A 7,041-nucleotide genomic window follows, 5' to 3' on the forward strand; every position below is an offset into this window, starting at 1 on the left:
TCTCTCTCTCTCTCTCTCTCTCTCTCTCTCTCTCTCTCTCTCTCTCTCTCTCTCTCTCATATATATATATTTACACCGTTCAATTATGGCAGATGTTTCCAAGCCATCAATATTGCATTCTCGGGTCTTCCTGTTGTTAATTATGGTATTATAGAGTGGTTTAGTGTTTGGTAACGTCGGGTCAGCGAGGCATTAATTTCACTCATGTTAAGTGCCTAAGGATTGATCGCTATTTCCGCCTTGGGTCTAATTTTGACCGCATATTAAATTATAGACCATCTGGTATCTGCCTTAGCGTGTCCATAGCATTACTAAATGCCACGAAAACTGGTGGTTCCCCTGGGGCCATTTTGTGTCATTGCTTCTGCAGCCATTGTTTCAATCGTGGTTATTATAGCATTCCACTTATAGCCACTGTTGATGGGAGGCATATTTCAGACGTCTTGTTGGTTGCTGAAATTGTTCGCTTTCAGTTTTAAGATAACTTGCAAGTCAGGTGTGCCTTACGACTTTATATTATGTGTGTGTGTTTGTGTGTGTGAATTTATTCTAAAACGGTAAGCTCGTCCGTTGGAATAAGACACTCGTGACGCTGTTAGATGAAATAGTTGAAATAAAGAGAATACTTGTTTCAGTCTCATCTTATCGATTTTTCCTGTTGATGTGATTTTCAGATATGCGAGATCAGATGGATGTTGTTGGATTACCGGGTTTGGAACTGTAAAAATCTATTTTGCAATATCGTTAGAGATGGGTCTTTTCGTCACTCAAGGTGGGCAGGCATGTCGCTTTTGTCATATATTATCCTCTATATCCATTCTTTTTCCTGGTTGCTTTCTACCTCTTAGATTGAGATGACCTGGTTATGTCATTGCCTCTGGCCAGAGTCCTAGTTATAGTTTTGAGAGGTCTTTTCTTTGTCCGTAATAATCTAATTATAGTTTTTAAATACATTTTGTAAACATTTTTCTTAATGGGTTCCTGTGTCTGGAAGAGACTTTAGATGATCTCATAATTTGCTGTTAGTTTGCACTGTGCCTATTAGCATAGTTTCCTGTCTTTTTCTCGGGCGCTTTTAATTGTAAATCTATATTTTTGTATAGTATGATCCCATCATTATTTAATCCTAATGTGTCACAAACGTCGTTAACTCATAAAAACGAATCTCGGAACAAACGGGGCAATTCTTGTTACCTAGTCCTAGAGAGGCCTTAAAAATCGTGATGAGTGAAGGTGGATAGGGATTGACTTTTGCCCGATTATTTCTATGTCTGGCGTTCATACCATAGTCTGTGGTTCATACCACTGAAGGTGGATTTTTTTTCAATTCAGCTTTTGATTTTAGATCGAACTCGATTCAGGAATTATTTCGTTTAGCCATTGCCGAATAAAAGTACTCCTGGGTATGTATGTGTTGATTTTCATCATTTGTCGCATCACTCCATTGAGCGAGGACGGTTTCATATTCATAGTCAATGGAAAAGAAGCAATAAACGCAACACACTGTTAAGATCTGTCTGACCCACACTTTGGCTGCTAGCTGGTGACCGCGCGAACTCGCCATCCTCGACTTGTTTCGTAATCAACTGCTGGTCAGCCGTTGCCATGACAACCCCTCCCAAGTGGTCAACATGCCAGTCAGCCAGTAATCGATGTGTGCAATTAAGACCGCCTTAGCATGGACTACTACTTAATATACTACTGCTTTTTGTTTTTGTTTTTTCTCATTGTCCCTTCTGTATCTACACTCTTTCATTTGGTTGTGAAGCCAAAAGATGCACTATGAATTCTTGCAAAACCATTTTTTTAAAACCCATGTCTTATCTATTTTTGTGCTGTCATTGTAACATCAAAACCCCGGTTATGCTGAAAGATCTCCCAAAGTAAAGATGTAGCAATTTTGAATTATAGGCCTGTTGTATTTATCGATTTTTAACCCTCTGGTCTCGTCATAACCTACACTAATAACATGCATGCCTAATTAATGAATGATCGAAGTCAATACAGTTGTCTTTTTGTGTGTGTGCGCGCCCGCAAACGCTTAATGATACCTTGGTCAGCGAGTTTATCCTACGTCCAGTACTACAACAAGAGTGTTGTACTTTCTGCAAAGCTGCTGTTCCTTGCCCACTGGCCATGGTGTGACATGTGGCTGTGAGCTTTAATACATGCCATTATTTAATACATATTGACACGTTTAGACGCGTGTATTCTCGTATTCTTGACCAAGAGGGTTGGGTACACACCTGAGGATAGTGTGTTCAATGTTCTTTGTTCTCGTGATATTCGCAATCGTTAGTTGGCCGAGCTTACCAGTGCGGTGAGAGTTCGATAGAGGGATTAGTGATAGGGATATTCGGTGTCCATCGCCATTGTTGTTAATATGAATGTTTCATTTACAGGATTTCCATTGGATTCGTGTGTGTGTGTGTGTTTGTGTGTGTGTGTGTGTGTGTGTGTGGTGTAAGTGTAATGGAATCACAGGATAATCCTTGTACTTCTGTTCAATAGGATATATCAATAAGATATAAAGTAGGGGGCCCCGAATTTTGACACCCTGTAACCTTGTTTTTGGTGTGCTTTGTTTAAAACATTGCCGCTCTTTTTGTTTTCAAGCTATCGACATGCGGTTTGTACCATCAGAATTTATTTTTCTTTAATATCATCTTAAATTATTATGTCCTGTTTTTTATTTACTCTCGCAATTTGCATTTTTTGAGGTGTGTAATATTTTTTCTGATGATGGCCCTTATTTCGACACTCTGGGGGCTCTTAAGGGCTCTAATTTCGACATTTTCCATCCGGTTTTTAATCGGAAAGTAGGCGAAACCAGGAAAATTTATGGGCGGTTAAGATGACGTGACATCAATGTTTTTGTGTCCGACAACATAAATATCTAAGAGTGTCGAAATTCGGGCCCCCTACCTTAATGGGTTTTTTCCTTTCTCTTTTACCCCAGGGAATTTTTAGGTATTATCTATGCGACGTGGTGTTTCGCATTTCAGCGGATTCATGTGGCGTTTTCCACCATATTGCACACTTTATTGTGTAGTTGCTTCCAATGAACGTATTTTAAGATGTGACGCAGTTATGTTCACTTGGAGACAATTTAAACGTCGTCCAAATAGTTTCTTTGGTTGGCCAGCCTAAAAGATATAAATGAAAGGGATTCGTGATTCGCAACGTAATATTTTATCCTTCGAACAATACCGATGATGACAGTATTAAGCAAATTAAATTTGCTCAGGTTAGTTCTGACTTCTGTGTTGGTAATTAAAATTGTTTTGAAATGGTCTTATTTTTGTAATAACTCTCACTCTCAAGCCAATGATAAATATCGTTTATTAAGCCCTCATTTGCGTTCTGTTCATAGGTTTCCTTATCTACAATACGCCTTTCAATTTATGTTCGCACCGTTGCCAAACTACGAACTTGCCCGTTGTGTTGATTGTGCGGTCTTATATGGGGCTTTTTGGATTCTGGAATAAGACTCGTGTAAATTAGCGTGCTTAATATTTTTTCCCCTGGAGAAGGGGAAATCTGATCTTTTACTTGAAAATTTGTACTGTTGTAGGTAGGTTGCTTTGAAAAGGCCTCACTCGAGCACTGACCTTGCCTGGCTGTACCAGTGGAAATGCACTGGAAAAAATGTTCATATATTTGAGATGGCGTCGCCTTAGTATTAGTAGTATAAGGTCATCCATCCAGCCATTTTGCTTTTCACATGTAAATTGTCTGTTGAAGAACGGTTTTTGTGTTTTTCTGTTTAATGTGATGTATGTACTATACAGAACAAAAAAAACATTATTTTATCCTTTGTCTCTTCTTTCATTCTTCACATTGTCTGGTAGTGGTCTTATTGGCAATAACTGTCGTGTTCACGTTTTATCAATTTGTTTTGTTCGCTCCACAAATCACCCCTGATCCTGAAAGTGAAAGTGACCTATTGGTGATGACTTGGTGCAACTATGAATTGACCTCAGTCAGTCAATGGCACTGGTAGAATTCACGGTTGAAATGACATTCCGTGTTCTTCCGGTGGCATCTATGGACTGGGATATTCGTCTGGAATCATTGCCATTGCCTTTCTTCAAGAGTTGGATGCAGGAGGATGGGCGCAGTGTCTAAATGTTGTCAGTTTTATACTCTTGTCAGCTTGCGTTTGCATTCTTGTGTGTGTGTGTGTGTGTGTGTGTGTGTGTGTGTGTGTGTGTGTGTGTGTGTAGCGTGCATCACATCATCAATGTCAACACTGCCACTTTTACTACAGTCACCACCACAACGTCATCACAACTATTACAACCACTGCCACTACACCATCATAGCTACCACTCCAACTACAACCACCACATCTTCATCATTGCCACTACCCGTCCTACAACCACCACCATCGCATCATAGCTACCTACAACTTCTACTATATCACCACAACATTGTTACCAAAATTACTACAACCACCACCACCACATAGTTACCACTACTACTACTACTACTACTACTACTACTACTACTACTACTACTACTACTACTACTACTACTACTACTTCTGCTAGCTACTGCTACTACTACTACCACTACAACTATCATCACTACTTACTACTACAACCATCATCACCACTTACTACAACCATCATCACTACTTACTACTACAACCATCATTACCACTACTACTACAACAATAATCACCACCACCATATCAACACAACTACGTCAACACATCACCACCACATCATCATCACCACAACTACTACGGCCACAGCCATAAGAGATTTCGGAGATTTGGGATGGTATTGAACTTTGTGTTTACTTATCTTATTGTCCTAAATAGAAAAGATTTTCTCTTTTGAAATTATTCTGAGTGTTGTCTGAAATTCCATGTTAGCCCAATTTTAAGTTGGCGTCTCTGTAAATTGTGACTTGTGTGTTGGCTATTTTTTGAGTGGTCAGAAATTTCTGAAGGCATTTTGGTATTTCGGTACTCGCATCCGTGTTAATATCAACTGAGAGTTATGGGACCCAAGACCGATCTCTGTGGGACTCCATATAATCTAAAAGAATACTGTGGTTTATCATTATACACATTGACATGTCTCTATTTGTGAGAATATTTTTACCGTGATAAATATTTTTAGATAAACAGATATTAAAATGAGGCTTTATCTGACCTGCCTGTTGAAAATTTAAAAATTCGTAATTCTTGATTCTTATGAATAAATCATGGAGTCGCTATACTTAACTTTAAAAATGTACAATAATACTTCAGAATCCTTATATTTATGTAGTCTGGCATCAGCTTTCATTTTCAACTTTTATTGACTTAAATAGATAGATGGTCATGAATTTCTGCAACTGGAGCTAACATTTCGTAATTATATGAATTTTTCATATTTGGTTTGTCTGCTTATTATTATTATTATTATTATTATTATTATTATTATTATTATTATTATTATTATTATTATTATTATTATTATTATTATTATTATTATTTATTGACCATCATCATCATGCAGCCCTCTAGTGCATGATGGCAGGTAAGATGTCTATTCTTCATAATTTCAACGCAAAAGTTTTCCAAAGAGGATATTAGCAACACATCCGGTGTGTATATATATATATATAATTTCGTTCCTTTTCATATTTATTGGACTTAGTTTTGACATAGTCACATTATGAATCAAGTCACGTGATATTAACTGTCGACTGTCATTTCTATAAGTTCAATGTTTCAAGTTTTACTGAAACTCGGAACACATTGAACAAAACAAGAACAGGTGTGTTCTGATGAGCCACATTATTTCAGTCAAGTCTTTTTATTTTTTGTTTGTTTTTTTTTTTAAGCAAACCCTTCGACTTCCGAGTCTCCTTCACTCGCAGATGGCGAGCCCGAATGAGTCGGGATTTTATTTAGTTTTTATTCACAAAAAATGTGTACAGTCGACGATCTGTGCTTTTCTTATTTTTAAAAACCCACAGGACAACTTGCCTATGTAATTTCAGAGAGTTTATAAGCTAACGCTTAGCGTTAGCTATACAGTCTCTCTGGTAATTCGTAACCGACGTACTTTCCTTCCGAATCCAAGCTCTCTCAATTGGCTTTTAACAGCTCTATCAAAATCGATAACTGATAAGGATCGTAACTTGTATATGATTTAAAGTACCAAGATTATGACTTTTCCGCTTATCCATTTTGAAGGAATTCGTTAAAATGGAAAGTTCGGTTAATTGAAACTTAAACGATATACATTCAGTATCATATTATGAAGGCAATCCTTCATTATCCAGACATCTACATATTATAACTACCAATACATATTACTGATGAATCCAAATGAAAATGAACATTACGCACTTTCAACATTATTTTGATTGCGAAATTTATAGATATAGCTTCTGTTTTTGCCAAAGAGGATTACATAAATTTAATAACTGATCAAAAGTAGAAATTTATCAAGTTATGATACATCGTTTTCACAAATATGTACATGTGTTCATCAATAACAACAACAACAGCAACAAAGACATACTGGACACAACAATCACATTATAATGACGAGGATGAGGAAAAGGAGAAATGAAACGGCTATGGAAAGATTTCGTGGCATCACTCTATCCAATTAAATGTAATTTTTCTCCAGTTTGCGAAGGTTGAAGCACGCCTTTTTCCAGTCTTCCCTTGTTCTATCATTTATTGCCTCGTCAATGAGAGTAAATTTGGTGTTCCACCTCTCATATTTCCCTTTACTTGGGTCCAATTGAGCTCGATAGGATTGCGTTCACAGTGATATGGGGGAAGTCATGCAACCTCATGTCAAAACTCATTGACTAGTCTGCTTTGAAAACTTTCTGGTTTTTTCTTTTCACTAGGAGTTTAGTAGTTGGGACTTTGATAAATAGTCAGAATATGTAGCGCTGTCTGATTGGAGCCATGAAATCATATCATTTTTTATAGTTGCCGAAGTTGGAGCATTGGGGTGGTCATGGGCCATCGAATTGTAGTGTGGTCCAATGCATTACGGCTGAGTGATTCGAGGAAAGGCA

The sequence above is a fragment of the Berghia stephanieae genome, chromosome 6 (assembly GCF_034508935.2).
Source record: "Berghia stephanieae isolate SIO BIC M18660-M18661 chromosome 6, UCSD_Bste_1.3, whole genome shotgun sequence".
NCBI lineage: Eukaryota > Metazoa > Mollusca > Gastropoda > Nudibranchia > Aeolidiidae > Berghia > Berghia stephanieae.